Here is a 25,014-nt window from a genome sequence, read left to right on the forward strand (position 1 = left end):
ACACAGCCGAATTTATTGTAAAAAACGAGATTTTCGAGTTTTAATTGTTTATAACTAATAAGTAATTAACAAATTCACATATTTTTGTGCTAGTTATACTCCTTACATCCTCACAAAAATTGCGACGCGTCACAATATTTGAGGGTGTGGGGGGGTGCAAAGGTTTCAGCATGCAAAATACACTTTTTTGAGATTTTTTTAAACTTAGCGTGAAGCGAATTGATTGAAACTTTTATACATCACAGTGAATTATTTCAATAACATGTTATAATTTTTCTATGCAAAAATATCGACAAACGACTCGGTGACGAAGCTTTTTGTAGAACGCCTCTGGAAAAACATAATTTGCGGTGTTACCTGCCATTCAAAAACTACTCAACCGATTTCTTTCAAACTTTGCATAAACATTCTATTAAAAAAATACCTAACTCCTACGTAGAGTTTTTAAGATAAATTTTCAATTAGGGGTTTTTTACTCATTTAATTTTTTTTTCGTTTCGCGAAAAATTCCGCCTTTTTATTAGTAAACACCCCTTTAATCGAAAAATTATCTCAAAAACTCAACGTAGGAGTTAGATATTTTTTACATAGAATGTGTATGCAAAGTTTGAAATAAATCGGTTGAGTAGTTTTTGAATGGCAGGTAACACCGCAAATCATGTTTTTTTCCAGAGACAAAAGGCTTCGTCACCGATTTGCTTGTCGATAGTTTTGCCTAGAAAAATTACAGCATGTTGCTGAAAAAATACACTATAATGTACAAAAGTTTTGATGAATTCGCTACACACAAAGTTCTAAAAAAATTCGAAAAAAAGTGTTTTTTACGCTGAAACCTTTACCAGAATTACCCTTAAAGAAAATTTCGTTAAACTAGAGGTCGCCATTTTGGATTTAAAAATGGTGCTAAACATTGTCCTCCGACACCCTCGTCACAACCATTTCGAATATATCCTTATTGATTGTATTCTAAAGGACTTCAACTGAATCAAATTAATGTCGAAATATAAGTCTAAAAAGCAAGAATTTTATTTTTTTAAATCAGTAGAAAAAACGCCAAATTTAACCAAATCTGTCGTAAATTTAAAAAATTGACATTCTAAATTTAACTACGAAAAATTTTAAATTTAAAAACAGAATGGCTTAAATTCAACTGACATTTGTTGAAATCAACTGAGGAAAAAACTAGATTGAACAAAACAACCTCCCTAAAATTAGCATATTTTTTCAGGAATTCAACTAAATAATTAGATAATTTTAATGCCAAAAAATTTAGAGTATATATTAGTTGAAGTAACAGAAAATAGCACTAAATTCAGCACAAAATTTAGTTGAGAAGATGGCTATTTTCAGGAAGATCGAGAACAACTAATCGAAATCAGCAAATTGAGAATTTGCTTAGTTGTCCTAAATAATAACTAATTGAATTCAGTAAATCAACTAAGGTTTTCGTATCTGAGCCGAATTTTGGTTCTCCGTGTGCTGTTTCTTCCGCACTTGCCTCCTGCGAGTTTGGTGTGGATAGTTCATCAAGCATTGAAGCAGTTTGGACGAAGATGACTACGCAAACGAAGAACTACTTTATTGGAGCTGTTTACATTCCTCCAGAAAAACGACTTGATTGCTCTATTACGCAGTTCCACCTAGACTCCATAGAGCGCGATTCTTCTCAGTCAGATACAAACGATGTGATGATAGTTCTTGGCGATTTCAACCAACCAGGACTCACGTGGGTTTCTTCTGGACGTGGGTACGCTTACCCTAACCCGTTATCTTCGACAACAAATCCTGCCAGCCGCTTACTTTTGGACGGGATGGCTTTTCACGGACTAAGTCAAGTAAGCACGATTTCCAACCATCAATCTCGTTTTCTTGACCTTGTCTTCGTCAATGAGAATGCTTTGCCTGAGTGTTCTGTGAGTGAAGCTTCCAAAGTGATCGTTTCTTTGGATAACTATCATCCCGCTTTAGAAATATCCATTTCCACCATTAGTTCAGCACTATAAAAAGAAGCTTTAGCTGTGAATCGTCGTAATTTTCGCAAAACTGATCGCCGCATCACTGTTGCTGATTGACTGGAATGTACTACTTGATCAAGTGGATGTAGATGTTGCAGTTGATCTCTATTGACTGTGTTGAAAAATCTGTTCAAAATTATCAACCTCCCAGGAAGCCTCCCTGGTCGAACGCAATGCTTCGGAATCTGAAACGCATCCGTGCCAAAGCACTACGTGCGTACACAAATCGACGATGCCCTATTCTCAAGCGCTTTTTCGCAATAGCCAGTAATGAGTACCGCTGTTATAATAAATTGCTGTACAAAAGATATGTTAACCGCATTCAACAAAACTTACGACGAAATCCGAAGGGCTTCTGGACTTTTGTTAATACGAAGAGGAAGGAAACGGGTCTTCCGTCTAGGATGGTCTACAATGGCGAAGTAGCGACTACGACGGCGACTCCCTATTTGCCAGCTACTTCTCGAGTGTCTTCTCGACTGATGCGCCAACTGCCATCGAGCTCGACAACGCGTCCCGTGATGTTCCCGTTGGTGCGGTGGATATGGATATATTCACCAATTCATAACAATCGGTTCTCTCTGCAATACAAAAAACGAAATCGTCGTATGCTCCAGGACTAAGTGCTATGCCTTCAGCTGTTCCGAAAAAATGTTCGGATATTCTAACGATTCCGCTGACGCACCTTTTTAATGTTTCACTTCAGCAGCAAAAATTTCCCGATGTTTGGAAATGTTCAGTCATGTTTCCGATACACAAGAAAGGTGACAAAATCAACATCGAGAACTACCGGGGAATCACTTCGCTGAGAGTCGAGTCAAAAAATTTCGAATCGCTTATCAACGAGGTGCTGTTCTCTGCTAGTAAACATTACATAAGCACTTGCCAGCTCGGATTCTTTCCCGGTCGATCGGTGGAGACGAACCTGGTCTTCTTCACATCCTTTTGTATGGAACAAATGTCCAAACATCTGTAGGTGGACACGATCTACACAGATCTTAAGGCTGCTTTCGACACTGTTTACCATGAAATACTGCTAACGAAGCTTGATAAACTTGGATGCACTGCTAAATTCTGCCGTTGGCTTCGATCATACCTTGTTCACCGTAAAGTCGTTGTTCAAATTGGTGACAATGAATCTGAGTCCTTTTCCAACCATTCTGGAGTTTCTCAAACTAGTACGCTTGGTCCGCTACTGTTTTCACTGTTCGTGAATGATGTGGTTTTCGTCTTAATGCGTGGAGCGAAACTGTTTTTCGCCGACGACTTGAAAATATTTCTAGTTATAAGGAAAGAAGCCGATTGCCGTGAGCTACAGTATCTCGTTGATACCTTTTATACTTGGTGTAAAAGAAACATGATGGTTCTTAGTATTGCTAAATGCTTTGTTATCAGCTTTCATCAAACGAGGAACATGTTTACTTTCAACTACAACATCGCTGGAACTCAGCTGCAACGCGTTGATCATGTAAAAGATTTGGGCGTCATCCTTGATGAAAGGCTAACGTACACCCATCACTTCTCAGCGATCATTGACAAAGCTAATCGTCTACTAGGCTATATGTTCAAAATATCCAACGAATTCCGGGACCCTTTGTGCTTCAAAGCGTTGTATTGTTCGCTGGTGCGCTCACAGTTGGAATTCGCAAACGTCGTCTGGTGCCCCTACCATGCAACTTGGAGCCAAAGAATTGAAGCCGTCCAGCGCAGATTCATAAGATATGCGTTACGTCAATTACCTTGGAATGATCCGCTGAACTTGCCACCATACGAAGACCGTTGTCGATTACTAGGACTGCACACTTTAGAAGATCGTAGACACGCGTCGCAAGCCACCTTCGTATCTAAGCTTCTTCTCGCCGAATATGATGTTCCCGATCTCCTATCACAAATTAACCTCTACGCACCAACCCGTGTCCTTCGTCCTCGAACACTGCTGCAGACTGAAATGCGTAAAACTAACTACGCTGCCATCAGCCCGATACTAGCAATGGTCCGTCGCTTCAATGATTTTACCGACATCTTCGACTTTGTCATTAGTTCTGCACTGTTTAGAACTCGTTTGTTATCACTTTAGATTAATTATTTTTAATTTAGTTCATTAAGACTCATTGTCAGATGGACGTAAATTGTTAAATACATACATAAATACATACATACATACATACATACATACATGGTATTTCGTATGGGAAAATTGTCTTTTGCAAATTAATGCTTCCAAGAGTCACCCGCTATCTCCTAAAAATAAATAATTGTCTGATTTTTATGTGAAATTTATCAAGGAAACAAAGTCTAGAGGACTGCAAAACGATCTGATGCCTGTGGAAAAAGTTATTAAGCAAAAACCGATTGATGCCCTGAAGATTGATGAAAATTTTACTTTTCTTAGCTTCTGACGGTTTTATTATATACAAAAATTTTAACTTTCTCTTATTATGTACAAAAGAAGCCTCAATTTATCCCTCAAAACCTGGCGAAGTGGCCAAATAGTACAGATAAACGATTTAGATACGTTAAGAGAGGATTAAAACAAAATTGCGTATAATTGGACAACCAACAGCAGTGGTGCTAGAAAAAATGAATATTTTATCAATCGTCAGAGCATCAATCGGTTTCTGCTTAATAACTTTTTTCTCAAGCATCAGACCGTTTCGTGGTTTTCGAGGCTTTTTTCCTTGTTAAATTTCCTATACAAGGCACATAACGATTTGTTTTTAGGAAGTAATGGGCGACTCCTGGAGGAATTATTTTGTAAAAGTTAACTTTCCTATACTAAATCCCATGTAAACTTTAAACAGTGGGCGCAAAAATATAGTTTCACCGATCGAGCTAAGAATTTGCACAGTTGTTCTAGGACCCAAACGGTACCTAAAAAGTTGCTCGGAGCTGGAATCTATTTTCTGTCCCTACCTATTGTTGTCCATGTTAAATCATGCAAATGATATTGACTTTGCAGTAGAAAGATTTTCGCTTATCTTAAAACAGCATTTCACTGTATATGTTCCTGCACCTCGTACACGACCAAACCACCATGGTCAAATCGACGACTACGAGAACTAAAACGCTCAAAAAGGCAGCTGCACTACAACATTATAGTAATCGACGCAACCCCATGACTATAAATAATACAACTGCTTCCTTTACTTTAGGCACGTATTGCAGACCCAATCTGACCTCAAGACGAATCCAAAACGTTTCTGGTTATTTCTGAACGGAAAACGTAAGGAAAATGGGCTCACCACTGCTATGTTCCTTGCAAACAATGAATTAAGTACACCTGGTGTCATATGTAACCTGTTCGCGAATCATTTCTCAAATTGACGAATTTCGCGCCAAATCGTATTCAGAGTTGGCAGCACCCTCTCAGATTCTAATAAAACTTTCTGTACATGAAGACTTTGTCACAAAAAGTCACATTGCATATTTTGTTTTTCCAAAAATGATCTAGACTGTCTTTTGGAAAGGACCAAACTTGTTTTACCATTTTTTTTTCAAATGGCTGTAGTCTAAAAATGACAAATCCTACAAAAAAATGTTATAGGAGTGGTTTTCACAAAATTAATCAAATTTTCGAATAAAAATATTGAAAAAATACTTCATTGACTACTACCCTGAAAAAAATCGATTTTAAAAAATTAAAGTCGATTTACAAAAAAACCCCATTTTTGATTTGGATGAAATTTTATTCCAAGATAGATAATTATGTTCCCTATCTACCGTCAAAAATTAAAGTTGGGAACTTTTAAGGAAAAAAAGTTATTTGAAAAAAACCTTTTTCTTGTCCAAACTGAATATTTTTTCAGTGTATTTTTATCGAAAACTAGACCAATGAAAGTCATAATCATCTCATAATCCAATAAAACTCAGTTTGTGAGAAGATATTGTCTAATTTAGCAACTAAGCAAATTTTTATTAAGGGATTAACTACTTTTTCATTTTTCGTGAAATCGAAATCGAAACCTTGAGAATGTTTTCCCAAATTTTTATAAAGATCCGAGAAATAGATCGAAAGTTACAGCGCTTCCAAGCGTGGTCATTTGAAATTTTAAACTCGATTATCTCGAAATGTCGTTTTACTAAAAATGGCTATTGCCGATTGCCGAAAAACTACTCAATCAATTTCCTTATTTTTTTCAATTGATCGTAATTAATTTTGCTCGTACTTTAACGATTCCTTTTTTATTCATAAATTTTTGTTTCAAGGATAAGAATTTTTTAATGCAATTTTTAGATTTTAAAACAGCGATTTTTTTACTAATAACGTTCTCGAATGCAGAAAAAAAATATTATTTGTTCAACTAATTGTTAAGGTACGAGGAATACTCATATACTAATGGAATTTTTTGAGTTTTGGGATTTTAGATGTTTTATTGGTCTCCAATCGTGATCACCGCAAACTTCTTAAATAAAAACCTGTTTTAATCCACCTAGAGGTGCAATTGTGCCTTTCTCATTTCTCCAAAGTGTGATTTAATAGCTGGTTCGCACAATATAACAATATGGAAATGTCTTTTAATCTTATTACACTTGGTTAGTATATATAAGAGCACCTTTTTGCATTCATCGCGGTATCGGTTTGAATCAGAGTTTTCTATGTTATCGCACTCCACAACCCGTAACTCCGGAGCCGGAAGTTGTATGGAGATGGAATTTAATATCAGTTTCCGGGGACGCAACACCTTTCATTTGAGACTAAGTTGATCAAATCGGTCTAGCCATTTTCGAGAAACCAATATAACCGTTATTCTGAATTTGGATGCTTCCGGATCCGTCGATGGTGGCCAGTGTGGCCAAAGAGACTGTTGGTGACCTAGATCTACAAATTCAACAGTTGTGTTTACATTTTGGAAAAAAAAATTCACTTTTTTACATTCATCGCAGAATTCGTTAGAATCGGGATTTGCTGCGTGATCGTGCGTATCACCCTGTAATTCAGGAACCAGAACTCGGATCCACACACAATTCAACAGCAGCTGATGGACCTTTCATTTAAAATCAAGTTTGTCAAAATCGGTTCAGAAAATTCCGAGAAACCGATGTGGACAAATCAACAAATTTTGTTTTGTAACCGTACTCTTCAACTCGTAATCCGGAACAAGATGTCGGTTGAAAATGAAATTCAATAGCAACCTATGGGAATATTATACCTTTCATTTGAATCTTAGTTTGTGAAAATCTGTTCAGCCATCTCCGAGAAACCGGTGTGGACATTTTGTTAACAAATCCGCACATACATACACATACATACATACATACACATACATACACACATACATACATACAGATATTTTGCGATCTCGGCGAACTGAGTCGAATGTTATATGGGGGGGGGGCGGCAATGCAGTACTCAACTGCATATTTTGCCTTCCATTTGAGACTTGGTTTGAGAAAATCGGTTCAGTCATCACCGAAGAACCGATGTGACTTTAATTGTGGAATATGCCCGGAATTCCGGACTTCCGGAATCGTCGATAGTGGACAATATATTCAAAGAATGTTTGATCCAGTGATCCAGACCTGCGAGTCGAAATAATTTGGTGATTATCTCAATAGATTTTCAGCCTTTGATGTATTACGGTTGAAACGGTTTACATGGGAAATTCCAGTGAGACCTTACTAAACAGCCTGTAACTCTGGAGCAAAAGTCAGAACCGAATGAAATTCAATAGCAACCAATAGGATTACTGTATCTTTCATTTGAAATCAAGTTTGTAAAAATCGTTAGAGAATTCGATGGGGAATGGGTTTGATGTTAGCTTAGGAACTTGGCGGGTTCCCCAGGGGCGTCATGAACCGTCATAGGTTGCCAATGTGGTCAAAGCTGCTTTGATTGATCATTAGTGATCCAGACCTACAAACTAGAGTAATGTTACATCAATTTTAATATGTTTTACATCATTTGAACATCATGGTGGTACCAGTTTATATGGGAATTTGCTGTGTGAACGCACTCTTCAACCCGTAACTCCGGAACCGGAAGTTGGATCAACTAAAAACTCAATAGCAGCTTATGGGAGCGTTATACCTTTCAGATGAAACTAAGTTTGCGAAAATCGGTTCAGCCATCTCTGAGAAAATTGTGTGAGTTTAAATGACACACACATACACACACAGACATTTGCCGATCTCGACAAACTGAATCGAATGGTGTATGACACTCGGCCCTCCGGGCCTCGGTTAAAAAGTCGATTTTTACAGTGATTGCATAGCCTTTCTTTATATGAAAAAGGCAAAAAGGGTTTCGGGGAAAAAGCCATAACTCCGCCAATTATCTATTTATTTTTATAAACTTATGCTTGTTTATTTTACTGAAAAATGTGCTACCAAAATATTATAAGTTTGATGTAATGAAATCATTGCTTTATTCCTTTACGTAAATTCAAACTTTCTTGACATTTTTATCACGAAAAGATATGTAACCCCTTAATCAAGAATCCCATTGAAAAGAGTTTATGTCGTTAAACAAATATTCCATTACTACTTTTTATTTTCTTGTTTAGTGCTGAGGAAGAATCAGAGAAAGAAATAAAAGAAATAACCACCACAACATTATGTATTGAATTTTACATAATTATTTATTTATTTTTGTATATTACATTTGTCTTACAATTATCTCCATGCATGCCATTTTGTATTATTTCTATACAAGGAAAATATTTTTGATTCATCTTCAGAATTAGAATACTTTTTCGTCTCTACTTTGCCTCCAGGAACAGGCACAAAACTGTGGAATTTTTGAGTTCCAGATATTGTTTTGGCGTTATTATACAGCGTTTAGAGTTCTTCTGACATTTTGTTGTACTGTTTAGTGAATATGTAGTAAACAATTCATTTTCTGATATTTTTATCAGTTTGTTCAACTGCTCAGTTATATAACTCTCGGGGACTTGTTATGGTATTTCCATAGTCGCGAGCACGACTGGATCTTTTTGCCATTCGCTTGAGAGTGCCACCAATAGCATCACAGGGTCTTTTTCCATGGGATGCTGCAACAAAATTTTCATGGCACTGCGCATGAAAATTGCATCTTTCATGTAAAATTTGACAGAACAATATAATATTTCGTCATTTCGTCAATTAAGGTTTGTTAGATTGTGGTAAGTTTGGAATTACGTCAACGATAAAATTAAGATTTTTTTGGTGTGCAAGCTTGCAAAGTTTTTCCTATTTTTGTATTGTACTACTGCTCCATCAGACATAAAATTAATTTTAGAAAAGTTTGTCAATTGTTTTATAAAATTTATCAGTTTTGAGAGGAACAAATAAACTGCAGTCTTCAAGTCCTCCAATCTTCTTGTCTTTCAGTCTTCCAGTTTTACAGTCTTCCAATCTTGCAGTCTTCATTCAAGTTTGTTATGAATATATACCAAATTCGTTACTGATACTTTTTGCAACTAGCAGCTGGAAAAATTGATTCTGAGATGATTATGACTTTCATTGGTTTAGTTTTCGATACAAATGCACTGAAAAAAAAAATTCAATTTGGAAAAGAAAAAGATGTTACCTGTCACCTCCAGGTGAGCTCCGTCGTTGACTGAGTTAGTGTGCGACGACCAATGTGTTGGAATATCAGGTGCGCTAGCCGAGTAGAGTCGGGTAACAGTATTGATAACGGGTGTCCTTACAAGTACACTTATATCATTCTTATACCTTAATTATCCTATTCTGATTGTTAAATTAAAAAAAACCAATTAAATTCAACCAACAAACTGACAGTTGTCCTGCTAAATGACGTATCTGCAAATATCTCATTTCCCTCATTGTTAACCGGGACAGCACCCCACACAGTATGATTTGGTATTTTTGCAATCCGCTAGCAGCCTGCCATCCCAAGTTTCATATGCAAACTATGGTAGATCTGATAAGGCAACCCTAATAAAAAATTATACACAAACTTTAACCCATATAGTCCAACGATTCCACATATTGTATGGATGATACCCTGAATAGGTCGTTAGGCTCTTGGATCATTAGATGTTTATTAGGGAACCTATAGAGTCGTGCAAGCCGCATGGGTTTGGATGTGTTATTGTCCTAAAAGGAAACAAACTTAAAAAAATTTTTTTTCAATGGTTTCGGGCCTAAAAATTGAAAAAAGACTGAGATGTTAACTCACGGTACTATTCTGCATCAGGATATGCCTTAACCCACATACCCCTAAAGATCCCTATTGCCATAATCTACAAGTCGATGTTTTATTCCCTCAAATAAGACGCTTTTGTATGCATTTCTATTTAATTGTTCTCCCGACTGGAATGAATTTGAATTGTCTCTGCAAGAGAATGACAAAGCGTTACTGCAAACAAAGAAATTTGCACAATTCAGTCATTCGTGGTGAAAAATGAGCCTAGTTTTCAGACATTTATTAAATCACAAACAACCATGCGCCTCCACCACCATCCCCAATATAATGGAGATACATTCTCAAATCCCTTCTCCAGTTTCTTTTCACCACTGTACCACTTAAAGCCTGATCGATTTTTTTTGAGTTAGCTAGACAAGTGCTAAGATATGATTGCAGTATCATGTTTCCGCAGGTTGCTTTGATAAATGAACATGTGCGGCAAAGCCGGCCGCTAAAATTCCCTCCGCCTACACTCGACCGCCACTTCCAATGCCTGTCCCATTGAAAATGTTCGATGAAAAAGATCGAAAGCTCCTCTGATTACAGATGCCTTTCCGCCTCCGAAAAACCACTCCAACACCCGAAGGAAGGAAGATAAATTTCGCAAAACAAAAGAAATCTGTCATTCCGAGCTTCGCTGAAAAGTGAACGAAGACGTCTCTGTAGCCTCAACCAGTCACTGCTTCCAGCCTGCGTTGCTGTTAAGTGAACATGACTCTTATTTGATTTACGCTCGCGGGAACGTTTTTTTGCTGACTTGTTGGCATACCAACCGTCACCTTTCTGATTGGAGCCGCGTTCCAATCGCTACGGTACCAACTTGCTACGCAGTCACAGACAAACTGACATAACACTTGGAACTGGGTCCCAAGATTTCCATGCTCCATATCTCGGTTCTAACTTAAGAATGATGATAAGTGGAGTTTTAAAGTTTTAGGGGACATCCTAAAACTACAAATTTAACTCGGGATCGCAGTTTTAATTTAATTTTAATTTTAGGGTGGAGTGAGTGCTTTGAAGGAGCCCCTAAAGCTTTATTTATTACTATAACCGTGCTAATTTAAGTTCCAATTTTTAAAGTTAAACCAAGAGAGTCACTTACTTAACGTTTACGGATTACTTGTAACGCAATTGTTTTTAAAATTAACCTGATTAGAAAAAGGTTCATGATTTCACTTCAATAAACACAATATATTTTCATCCCTGTATCTTTAGGATTGTTTGTTTATTAAGTGATGGCAGTACCATCAGTGGGTGGCATTTCTGTACATTAGCAAAAATCGGTTTCCATATAAACAATGAAGAAAAAGAAAGTTTTGTGTCCGTTTGTTTGAGAAGCATTTGCTAAAGTTAAGAGGTGGGTTGATGCTGCTGCCAGAAATGTGTTTACTCAAAAGTGGATTACTTGACGGCAAATGTTTCGTAAACCAATTTCTTTAGGTGGTATATTTTGAGTTTGGCAGGAAAGGTTTATCGTTTAGATCCAATAAGGGTTCTTACTTTGAGAAATTTGTCGAGATAATTTAACAACGCTAGCGCACTTTACTGTCGTGCTCTTTGATGATTGGAAGTTGGCATCAGATGTTTGGAAATTTAAACAGCTGTCCCTGATTAGAGGAGTTGTTCTTAAGGATTTTTTGGATAATAATTTTGCAGTAATGAAATTAAACTTGTGAAAAAACAAAGTCAATTTCTGGCCAAAAGATTTTGTTTCTCTATGCAGCCTGTATAATGTTTATCTAACTGTATTACAATTTATTGCTGTATTTGAAATTATACATGCATCATGTTTTTAGCATAAATCACAAAGCAAAGTTTAAACAGCCAAGCACTCTCTCACCTACTCTTCGCACACAAAGTTGAACCGGTCCCACGCCCTCCACAAAGAAGGAAACAATTTCACCAAGTCGTCCCATATTGATCACACTTGCGCTTGGATTGTGCCCTGATGGCAGCTCCCTCCGGAGACTGAAAGATGGCAAAAGTTCATATTTAACAATTTGCAACTTCTACTCGGTCTCAAGAAATGCAGGGGAAAGCATATAGCCAACAACATTTTAAAGAAGTCTGAAGTTGTTTCTTCCTCTTCTTGAGGACTGGTGTTTTAAAAGCGTGAAACTTTTACACTTGCTAAGGATATGCGAGCAGTATCAGATTTATTTATTTTTTTGTAACTTGTGCTGATAGAAATTGAGTTAACTAAGATCAGAAAGGAAAGACAGTAACGTGATTAGAGTAAGTTAAACGTGAAGAGTTTATACTTGGTAACAATAATTTGCTTGTGCGGCAAATGCAAACGCATTTTTTTATATTAGCAATTTTAGTAACATTGCGAATAGATAAATCAAGTTTCATATGGAAGTCTCAGTTTGTTGCTCAACAATTTTTAGTTAAGTGAATTTTTGTTTTCAACTTGTAGATTCTTTGTAAAATTTTGATAATTCAAAAATATAGAAATCGGAAACATCTTTTTCAGCCACGGTCCATATGTAGGTAAACAAGTAGAGACAAGTGTAATTCATTGAATTTTAAATGGTTAATGTAGCACTTCTAATAGCAACTAGAGCTAGCTGCCCGTTTTGCTTGTTCAAAAGTTATTAATTCCGGAACTTTCACTAATTTAATTTAAAATCCCCCAACTTCTAAGTCGCAAGAGATAGACCAATGATCTATTCTAGAAAGATACGTTTCTTTGCGAGATAAATAACTTTCTGGACCATTTTTACGATATTTAAGAAGCTAGGTAAAAAACTAGGAGTGGGTAATGTCCGGGACATAACCGCGGTGTTGACGTAGGACTAAACTTGAGCATATCATATGACATTCATGGATAATTTGAACCAATGCACTTTTTGAATGAATGTTTACTCGAAATTTCATGTCGAATGAGATTGCCACATTCACTGATTTTCTAGGACTTGCAAAAACCTTCGGGTTTGCAGATTAATTTGATAAACATTTGCTTCTATGAATCACTGGTACATGTACAGCAGAATTGACAGGCGCAAACTCAATCCAAGTTATTAAATGGAACTTTCTAATTCAATTCTTTCTCCACTATGTTTTCATCCCAATAAGAACGGTTTGCAGATAACTATTTTTGGTGATACCAGACGAGAATACTTTCTAACGATTCGAACCTTGCCCGAATTCGCTTCTGCTGCGTACATACACGAACATTCCCCTTTCGCAGCTCACATCGAATGAGCATTGTATATCGCAATGCGATCGCTTTTATAAACTTCTTAGTGCAGATGGAAGTCCATCCTTTTGTGTGACAAATGGAAATATTTTCATCATTCTTTTTGGTGTGGCTTTCGCTTAGTAGCAGGGTTGCCACATTCACTAATGTTCTTGAAAGATTTGCAAAAACCACCAATCAAAGCACGGCTAATTAATGCTTTTACAAAATCATTTCTGTCAAAATTTACGGTAAAATCAACGGAATCTACTACACAATTGTTTTGATTATTTCCCAACAAATCGCGCAAAAATCTGTTTGTTCTGTACAGCACAGCGCAAATAATTGACGTTGGAAAACAAATCGGCAACTTCAGCTGCCAAACACTTAGAAACGATCGAAGCATTTTTCCGTCAATGTAGCTTTTCTGACTCAAATTTTTGTAGGTATTTTCTTGCTTCCATCCAATTGGTTTTGTCGTACATTTTTCGGATATTATTATAGAAAATAACTAACCCGATAAGAGGGAAGTTATTTTCCAAAGCACGAAATGGAAATACCTCCTTAGCTTCCAGGAGTCGATTTCGCCATTGACTTTTTAATAATCGCGGTGTGATGAACTTACTTTTGTATTTCGGTTATAGAAGTTTTACCCTTAGGAGCATTTGCCTTATTTTTGGGCTAGGAAAATCTCTATTTGAAAACCGACTTACACCACAGGCAGTGAGATGTTTTCTGACATATTTTATTGATGGATTATTCATTACTTTGCAGAACTCTTGCGATTTAGTCAGAGGTATGATGAACACAGTTTTTAGTCCTGCGCGAATAAAACCCCAAACAAACTGAATACATTATTGAAATATATTAATTAAATTAAAAGTATCAATGAAACAAAAATATGCAAAAAAGTTATCAAATTCATAAGATGAGTAAAACTATAAATTTATTAATTTGATAATAAAATAAATAAATAAAATTAGTTCAGATCATTAATGAATTTTTTTTAAAAAGTTTTTTTTTGATTATAGAGGTTTTAACCTTAAGGTCATTCGCCTCTTCGGGTTAGAAAAATCTCTTATGAAACATTTCTAACCCTATGTGCGGGGTCGGGACTCGAACCCAGATGCGCTGCGTACAAGGCAATCGATTTACCAACTACGCTACGCTCACCCCTTTTTTAAAAAGTTCAAACATGGTACAAAATTGATAGAATAAACTAAATTGAGTCAAATTAACAAATTTGATAGATGGAATAAAAGAAATGATTGAACAGAATTAATAATATTCTAATTATTTTTAAGTAGGTGATATAGTTTGAAGTCATCTGCAAATGATAGTTTCAAAAAGTCCATTGCAAACTTTAAATCGTTAACATAGAGCAGAAATATGAATGGTCCTAGGTGACTGCTCTGAGGAACACCAGAACTGACTGCGAAAGGAGATGCAGTATGGTCTCCAATTTTTACTGCCATTTCGCGACCAGTCAAATACTTTAATTCAGAAAAGAACCACTGAAACCGAGTCTATTCAGTTTTGCTACAGTTATTCGGTGGTTAATTTCGTCGAAGGCTGCGGTGAAATTGGTGTAGATAGAGTCGACCTGTTGCGTACTTGTAATGATTTCAAGATGAAAGATGTGTATGATAATAGATTCGTGGAAGTTGATCGATTAGGCATAAAGCCGTGTTGAGTTTCTGATATGTAGTTCGAGCAATTATGGGTTATAAAATCGAGAACTATCAACTCATACAGCTACATGAAATAGTCCACAAAATCATCAAATATTATTCATGTATTCAAGAACTGGTTCATGACATTTAATATATTATGCACGATTTAATATCCATGCTCATGAAATAGTTCACGAAGTCATAAAATATCATTCATGCATTCGTGAACTGGTTCATGATTCCTAGTTCAATAGTCACGTTTGACCATTCGTACTCGTCAAATAGTTTATAATTTCATGAACTATTATTGAACATGGATTCGTGAACTAGTTCATGATTCCTAACGAGTGATTTACGATCTATTTTGTGTGCATGTAATATTTGGAATATATTTCTAATTATTTTCAATTTCATGCAACATGGTAAAGACATTTTCACGTGAACTATTTCACAAAATTTGGAGTATTATTAGTGGAATCATTTTTGTTTACACTGTACACTTTTTCATGAAATATACAGCTGCTAGTGGCCAGTACGAGCTCGGAGCAGAAGATATGAGAAAACTATTACGACCTCGAACATCGTTATTAATTTGATAAGGTTCAGTGTGATGTCTAGACAGTATCGAAAATTGCGCTTAGCACCACAAATCTTGTTCATGATATATTTCACAGCGTAAAACTGCTGATATCATGAATGGGTTCATGACATTACTCCACGTTTCAAATTCGAAAGCAACCTTTAGAAAACAATATGGCGATAGCGTGAACAGAAATTACGAACATCGTGACTATGATCCTCAAAATCATTAAAATGAGTCACTCTACTCATGACTAAAATATAACGATAACGTGAATAGACATTACGAAATTCGCGACTAAGATCCAGCAATCATGATCATAAATCACGCCAGTCTGACAGATAAATCCGATAGTAAACTCATGAATAAAATAGCAAGGAAACATGATGAGAAATGAGAAAAATCGTGAATAAGCCCCTGAAATCATCAACATCATGTGATTGGCGCCTGTGTATTCTCAAATTATGAACAACAATCATAACAAAAATTAAACATTTCCAGGGAACAACAACAGTAACCCAATCATAATGTAACGCCATGTATATATTCGGGGCGAACTAGTGTTTTGGAAACAGAAATAGTTTCATGAATACGAGGTTTATTATCCACAATTTCAGGAACTTGATCATGATTTTCGTATATCGTTCAGTTCACGAAATCGTGATCTTTTGCTCATGAATTTATAAACGGATTTTTTTCCGTGTAGAAGAACAGCGGTTCCATTTAATACCGGAAAAATTGATATCGCCTAGTATGACGATCTTGTCGTTCAATGCCATTTGACTCGTGATCGATGAAAGTGAACGCATGTGTTGATCAATGAGATCAAAATCATTGACGCGATCGGGTAGAATGTAAAGCACACAAATATAAAGCGTGAAATTATTGAGCGTGAGAGCGATCCAAAGCTGCTCAACGCTGGCACCGTTTGAGAGGGACAGCAAAGGTGCTTTTAATTTTGAACGTAATGCTATAAGCACTCCATCACCACTCTTCTCACCACTGATTTGTCCTTTTCTATCCTGCATAAAAATAGAATAAGAACTTCCAAACATCTGTTTGGATAACGTATTACTATTCAGCTAAATTTCTGTAAATATATACATATCGAACTCACAGTCTGAGCAAACCAGGAGATACTCAGAGATGGTACTATTCATTCCACCAACGTTCTGATAGTAAATATTTAAACTACAGTTGTCAGAACTTCTCGAGATGTTTGAAAATAATGTGCTGGAGGCATTCTCAAACGGAGCTTTGCGGTGCGGGGGTAGGGTTGTCGAATTGGCCGTGAGTCGCTGCTAATCGAATATGGTTATTGAACAGGAGTGTTGCTGCGCATTTCTTGCAAATTAAGTGGAAGGAATAGGGTCTGGGACGAACTCAGAGTGCGTCGTGTTATTTGTCGAGTACTAGCTTGCAATGTGTTCGGTGTAGGATTCATTATGAAAAAGGACCAATTGTCACACCGTTTGGCCAGTTCGTAAACTACCGGACCGTTTAATTTAATTGAGATGAAAGAAAGTGGCCGATTCCGTAACTGCCGAACAAGCTTAAGACACTGGATTCATTGCGATTACAGTTGATTCGCGATTGTACATATGTAGCGATATTTTTTCTGATTTTTTGGGTAGGAATTTTGTTAAATAGTACCAGTTTCCGCTATGGGCTGTTTGTAGTGTGGAGGGGGAGCTGCCCTTCTTTGGCTATTAAAGGGCGAGCACGAAATTATTGCGACATTGAAAATGTCATGCCAATTTTCTTATAATGTTTAAAATCAAACCAAAATTTTACGGTAGTTTTATACATATATTTACTTCAAAAATCAAAAGAAAAGTTAATCGATGGAGCCTTGAGTGTAAAATTGAACGCATTTTCGCTTGATGTCCTCCATCAAAGTCTTTACAGTGTCATCCGGTACCAGTTTCTCAGTTTTTTCCATTTTCTTAACATGTCCTTCTCGTTTTTGACACTCTTCTTGCTCTTCCGAAGTTCCCGCTTCATCATTGCCCAGTACTGCTCCACCGGGCGCAGCTCCGGACAGTTTGGCGGATTCATGTCCTTTGGAACAAAATGGACAGAATTGGCCTCATACCACTCCAGGACACTTTTAGAATAGTGGCATGATGCCAAATCTGGCCAAAATAGCGGAGCTTCGTCGTGCTGCTGCAAGAACGGCAAAAGGCGCTTCTCGAGGCACTCAGATTTGTAGATCTCGCCATTTACTGTGCCCTTTGTCACTAAAGGCTCACTCCTCAGTCCGCAAGAGCAGATGGCCTGCCAAATGAGATATTTGGAGGCGAACTTCGACATTTTCTTCTTCTTAAATTTGTCGTCCACATAGAACTTGCTCTTGCCGATGAAAAACTCCAACCCCGGAATTTGTTTAAAATCGGCTTTTATATACGTTTCGTCGTCCATCACACAGCAGCCATATTTTGTCAGCATCTTGTCGTAGAGCTTTCGTGCCCGAGTTTTAGCCGTCGATTGTTGCCGCTCATCGCGGTTTGGGAAGTTCTGGACCTTGTATGTATGTAGTCCAGCTTTGCATTATGGACGTAGCTCTGCGACATGCCGATCTTTTTAGCCAAATCACGGCTTAAAACGTTGTGATTTGCTTTAATCATCCGCTTCACCTTTCCCTCTGTCTTTTTGTTCTTCGGTCCCGGTTCTCTTTCAGCTCCTTTGCCGTGGTCCAACGTCAACCGCTCCTGGAACCGCTTCAACACTCTGGAGATGGTTGAATGGTGAATGTTCAACATTTTTCCCAACTACCGGTGCGACAGGTTAGGAAATTCCAGGTGTTTGGAAAGAATTTGTTCTTTCGACTCGCGTTGGTTCACCTCCATTTTCGTTGAATCGAAAAACACGACTTCGAGTTTGACAGCATGTAAACAATACACATCAATGAGAAAGTGTGCAAAATTTGGTTGATTTTTACCCAATGGTAAAAAAGTTATGCCCTGTTGAATGTGTCGCAATAATTTCGTGTTCGCCCTTTAATTAGAGTTGTATTATTATCAATGAGGTTTAGCGGCCCGGCTACGCTACAACATGCTAGTTATGTGCAGGAATCGCATGGAACTGAGTTAGCCCTATATACGGTACATTCGAAATAACTGAAATATTTGCTTGCCTGAAGCTACTCTACGATAAATATGAAGTACATTTTAAAGTTGCAGTGATAATTCTGGATTACGTCGGGTTTATGAAGCGTGTTGAGGCGTAGTTTGTAGTAGGTAGGGACTTTGTAGTGGCGAATACTCGAAGATATACGGTGCTCTGGTGTTGATCGAACTGGGTGGCGCGGCGGGTTGGAGTCATGCTACTACATTTGTGTTCTGAATGATACTGCTGCAGATGGTTTGGACATTGACAGGATCGACGACGAGGGTGGGCTGCGTCGATAGTAGCGGAAAGTGTGTATTGGTGGTGCTGGTGATGGTGCCGTCCGCGATGGGGAGACTTGACAAGAAAAAACGATCCCAGAAAAACTTTAATAACTTTTGAAAAAGAGATTTATCAATTGGGCAAAAAATCATGAATACACACAATACTTTTTTTAAAAGATTGAAATTTCTTTTAGAGATTTATGTAGACTAAACTGAAAACCAGGTCAAGTCACTCAACTTGCTTTTCCACTACTGTTCCAAAATAATATCCATTAATTTATTCGTTGTTACTTAATTTCATTCCTTTTTTCTTTATTCGGTATCTTATTCTTCCTGTTAATATTATATTTTGAATTAGATTCATACTAACACTCACTAACAGAATAAATTGCATATTCTCTCACCCATAATCTCCCATTCCAATCATACAAACGCTCGTGACCTTCGCGATTCTGGTCACAAACGCGACTATGCAATCGTAATCATCCATACATACTTACGCCCGCGATCTCGCCTACACCACAACACCCTGGTAATAAAATGTACGTTTTAGCACCTATACATTTACAAACGCGGTCTCAAGCACTAACCCGCCGCTCGCGATCATGAACGGATCGCGTGCGTCCAGAAATCTCTCTTCTCATTCCTAGCAAAACAGACTCATGCCTTCAGTTGGGCCAATAAAAAAATGACGCTCATATTTACTAAACTCGTGGCTGTTCGGCCATCTATGGGAGCTGTCCATAAATGTCAGCTTCTTTCTCCGAACAGCCTAGATAAACCGTGTAGTGTCGGTAGTGGTTGTTTCAACCGGCTAAGAATTACACTACGGACTACCTGTTCCGGTGGTAACACCAAACAGGGAACCCCAATTCCATAGTGTCATGCGACCCGTGCTTTGGGTAAAATTGTTGAGGGGGTTTAAAATATTCTCAATGGCGAACGGAGCCTGGGAAGAGCCGGGCGAACTCCCCAGTAACTGGCTGTGGTCCACCAGGAGGTTGATAACTCTATTATCTTTCTCCGGACAAAACCAGCCTAGAGGCCGCGTGGCATCCGGTGGGTTTGAAGTATGTCAGTTATGGAAATAACAGTCAAATTCATTCGCAAAGGTGGCCGCGTCACTTATGAGGAGGCAAAGAGCTTTAGACCGATCAGTCTGACCTCCTTCCTTCTCAAATCAGTGGAACGTTTAATCGACCACTACATTCGGGATGGTAGCTTGGGCGAGCACCCGCTGCATGCAATGCAACATGCATATCAGCGGGGGAAGTCTATTACCACCCTGTTACACAATGTTGTCTACAACGTTGATAAAGCTTTTTCACAAAAGCAATCAAGTTTAGGAGTTTTTCTCGATATTGAAGGTGCTTTTGACAACGTGTCTTTCGAATCCATTTTGGAAACAGCACGAGATCATGGAGTACCTTCATATATCACGAACTGGATACACGCAACGCTTAGCAACCGACATCTGTGCTCATCGTTAAGACAAGTAGAGATGAGGAAACTGAGTGTCTGCGGATGTCCTCAAGGTGGTGTATCTAGCCACACAAGACTGTGGCCCCAAATGGTTACTTGGGATGAATATACACTTGCTCCCAGTGACCTTACACTCACATGTAGTTTTCCTTTTAAAACTTTCAATGTGAGAATTCCTCTTCGTGAGGAATGGCGGTCTGGCTGGATGGAGCGACAACTTGAATAATACGTAGTTTGTTATACGGACGGTTCTTTGTTGGGGAGCCGAGCCGGTGCTGGTGTCTATTGTCATGGGATGAGATTAAACCAATCTTGTTCGCTTGGTAGATACTGTACCGTATTCCAAGCAGAAATCTTTGCGATTCTGTGTGGCGTACAATCCGCACTTCAACAGGGAATTTGCGGTAAAAGAATCTATTTTTGCTCTGACAGTCAGGCTGCCCTGAAAGCACTTAGTTCGGCAGATTCGAGATCGAAATTAGTAATCGCATGTCGAACTCAAATCGAAGAACTTAGCATTTCAAATGCTATCTACCTTCTATGGGTACCCGGTCATTCCGGTTTTTACTGGAAATGAATGGGCGGACGAATTGGCTAGAGCTAGCGCTGCGACTGATTTCGTTGGTCCAGAACCAGTTCTACCACCGTCAATAAGTTAGATAAAGCACAAGATTCGCTCTTGGGCTGCATTCGAACATGCCAAACATTGGCGTAGCTTGCAAACTTGCGTTCAAACAAAGGCTTTTCTGCCGGATGTGAGTCCGAAAATGTCAAGAAATTTGTTGCATTTTTCCAAGCACAACTGCAGTATTTTGGTCAGGGCACTGACTGGACATTGCAAACTCAATTATCACATGGCTACTATTCAGCGCGCTGAGTATTATTCATGTGATTTTTGTGAATCCGATTACGGAACATCATATCATTTGATATGCAATTGCCCTGTATTAATGCAATTGCGCATCCGGTTTTTTGGTTCTCCATACATAGATGAACCTATGTACAGAGAGTTGAAATTTAAGGATATGCTTTTGTTCCTAACCCAGTGTGGTAAAGAGCTATAGTTTTTTTAGCCGTATTTGAATGACAATATCTCTTCGGGGGTGTTGTCGTTCTGTTATCTCAATATCCCCTCGGGGGTGTTGATATATCCGCTCACTGTTTGGGTAGAGGTTCTAAATCCCTCCGGGGGTTGGAAGTTTTATTCCTGCTGTTGTAACACCTGCAGATCGTTCAGCATCACTCCGGGGGTGCAGAATGCTCTGTTTTAATTGTTCTGTGTCGTTGTTTTCCTTACCCCTAACCTTACCACTTCCCCAATCCTTCCCATCAGGAAAATGATGAAAAGATGATTCTTGGCAAGGCACAAATCTCCGATCAATATGGGGAACGTGCCATTTGAGCCAGACGCTACTGATTCCTGATTCCTGGGCCAATAAAAAAATGACGCTCATATTTACTAAACAACTCGTTCCATGGCGACATGATCGGGAACTCTAGTGATATGGAAGACTTCAGTTCTAGCATCTGAACCGTACACTGTTTACGTTTGATTTACGGTCCACGCGCGATCATCCAAGAACACACGCGAATATGCGAAAGGAACACGGTTATAAACTAGAATTTATACACGCGAAGTTACATACACGTTAGCACACGCGACATACAAACGCACACGCGATCGAACACGTCAACGTACAAACGCTCTATACTTTCGCGATGATACACGCGATCACATCATATCACATATAGGATCCTGTTGAAATTGACCTTAAGCACTGTTCTAGTGGGTGACCATTTTCGTCTCATCTGCCACTGTAGTAATTCTGACGGAAAGCCCTTGCGAGAACCTAACTTTACAGCTGCAGTAGGATAACCCTTGAAAAAAGTGTCAATATTACAAGTTGAATTTGTGCGTTCTCCCTTTTTCATTATTCGAAAACATTGTTTCAAACCATATCTCCGTGGAATGGCATCCTTTATGAATGCATAAAATTAAAAACACGTCACTCACAGTTCTGTATGTATGCCATGCCTGCCATCGCTCTGTCGTGCTTGCACCATGACATCAAACGGGCGTGAGGTTCATCATTTTCGGTGTTTCGTAGCGACGATAACGTCAGCGTCCTTTGGGTACTTTGCCTTTTCCATGCGCACGAACGCTCAGTACCAAACCTACCCATCTGCACGCAGAAAGCCCCATCGAGATCCTAGATTACGGCTGTCACACAGAACCGTTTGGGAATAATATTTCTAGTCGGAGGGAACTAAATATCGGCTACGGTAAAAGTTGATTGAAAGCTGCAATTTGGCGAAGCAAAAACTCGGTTACAATTCGAAGGCTCGACTATCCAGCAGGAGGCGTGCCCTATCTACTGGTGCTACCGCGTGATGAAGCGGAGCAGAGCTTCCCATTATTTTATCTGTCATAAAATGGGTGAGAAAGTACTTGGTTATGCCCAAAAATAGGATTGCTACCCTGTTGTGTTGACGTTCAGCAAACAGTATACCGGAGAAGATATAGTTTCCCTTTTTGCCAGTTTGGCGTGGGGCCTACATTTATCGTCGCGTAACGCCACAGCAGGTCTTTTTTAATCGGGATTGAAAAGTCGGTCACGCTGCCACAGTATGTTCAGAAGCTACTGTTATGTTACGTTCGACGAAATTAATTTTTGGTTCGTGCTTACAAACATTTTCTCTTCTTGATTGGTTACGGCACGGTTTTATTGTTACGTGGTTTCCGCTAGTAAAAAATGGATCGTGGGGTTTCTACCAATTTTGACTGCAAAAAGAATCACAAAATCAAAAAGTTTAACTTTTCCAAAATACAAACAACTTGATTTACACAGTATTGTCTGAGAGTAGGCGTCGCCTGGATGCCAGTGGATGGTCAGTATAATCATTCTCTTATCGATCATTCCTGTTTCCATCTAATAACCCGTGCTATTATCTACATATAGGCGATCTCCTGGAGCTCTATGACGATTTCGCCCGCATATCAGCACTTTGTGCACTCAGTACGTTGCACGATTTACGAATCAGGAATAAGAGGGAATTGCCTATATTTTTCCTGTTACTGATGAACTAGATCTTGTAGCATCGAATACTAACAACAGTAATTTGATGGTACAGTAGAGTGAACATTTATCCATTGAATATGTACGAGAGATGTGTGAGCAATTTCATTATAACATTACATTTGGAATAGGCTGTTACAGATACTTGTATCAATATTCCCTCACTAATACAAATTTTATTTTTTTCCTTCCTTTCCAGATTTGATCTCGCCAAGCATAGTTCGAAAATCAACGAAATCTACAAACTTCACGACCTTCTACTTCTGGGCCCGAGGCAGAAGGTCAGGTTTGAATTGATTGTTTACCGTGCGAGCTGTCATCATCATCTTCGTTATTAGTTTACTATTCGTTTTTTTGGTTCAACAATAATATTCCTAGAACAAATCAATGAAGATAGACTAGCCCGAGCGGAGTGAGCAAGACGCGACAGAGATCAATTACATACCTCGATAGGAGAAAGTAGCGGTGTAAGCACCCGTAATAAAATTATTTCGTTTTCAGTCATCCTACCTAGTTTAATAAATTGTACAAAGATATTATGTATAGGAACAAGTACTGCTATAAGCTGATACACTTTGCTTGACTGAACAAATTAGCGTGTAAAAAGGTGTTATCGATGGTAAATGCAATGTTGACTAAGTTCCCACGATTGAATTTATGTGAAACATGAATCTTTTAGCAAGGAAGAAGTTGTTTACTGTTAAAAATTACTGCAAAGTCCGAATGTGTTAATATGTGAAATAATAACGTTGAACAAGACATTTAATCACCTAATACGTATGTAAAATGATTGTTAAACTTAGATGATGAGAAATTTTAGCATTCAAATCCAAAATGCCAAACTGAAGAAGCTGTGTGGGTGGATGGACAATGCATTTATTGTTAGAAATAATTCACACAAAGCGATGGAAACCAAATACTATCCATCAAGTTCAAAACTGTTTCGGTCACAGACGAAAAATGTTTTTAAAACTATGCAGTTCAATTTTCACCCGGATCTCAATTATAGTTTTACAATTGGAATACCCAAAATGAAAAAAGTTATCCCCTATACAATATGTATATACCCTAATTGAACAAGGCTTGTTTGAAATAGATTGCGAAACGTGAAAAACTACTACAGAATGGTTTGAAAAACAACGCCCCCAGAGCTGATTGGTAACACTTTGATGCCTACGGAACGAGCGCGGTGAGGAGTAATAAATTTGATTTATTGAGAGCCAACATGTTTGTTATTCGTTATTTTTCGATGACGGCCTTAGGGATGTGTATGACTATATTCGGGTATGTATGAACTTCGTTTTTGCGGTTATCGTCCGATGGAAATAATTTTATAGTGGAAAGGAGCAAAGTGACTGCTTTTTTATCGTGTTCTGCTTTCAGTAACTGTTTTGATGACGATATTATAACTAAATCAACTGCATGCGTGTGCAGCAACAAACATGTCCCTATTCAGGTAATGTAATTTAGTGGCGATGCTTGCAAT

At 38.1% G+C, this 25,014-nt stretch overlaps 1 protein-coding gene across 1 annotated transcript in view; it reads left to right on the forward strand.

Moving 5' to 3' along the window:
* LOC131693374 (prolactin-releasing peptide receptor) overlaps positions 1–24,752 on the forward strand; it is a 359,374-nt gene extending 334,622 nt beyond the window's left edge. The window contains exon 4 of the mRNA XM_058981139.1: positions 23,728–24,752. The gene's annotated coding sequence lies outside the window, so the exon portion shown is untranslated. The remainder of the gene's footprint in view (positions 1–23,727) is intronic.
* Positions 24,753–25,014: the final 262 nt, after the last annotated feature.

The sequence above is a fragment of the Topomyia yanbarensis genome, chromosome 3 (genome assembly GCF_030247195.1).
Source record: "Topomyia yanbarensis strain Yona2022 chromosome 3, ASM3024719v1, whole genome shotgun sequence".
NCBI lineage: Eukaryota > Metazoa > Arthropoda > Insecta > Diptera > Culicidae > Topomyia > Topomyia yanbarensis.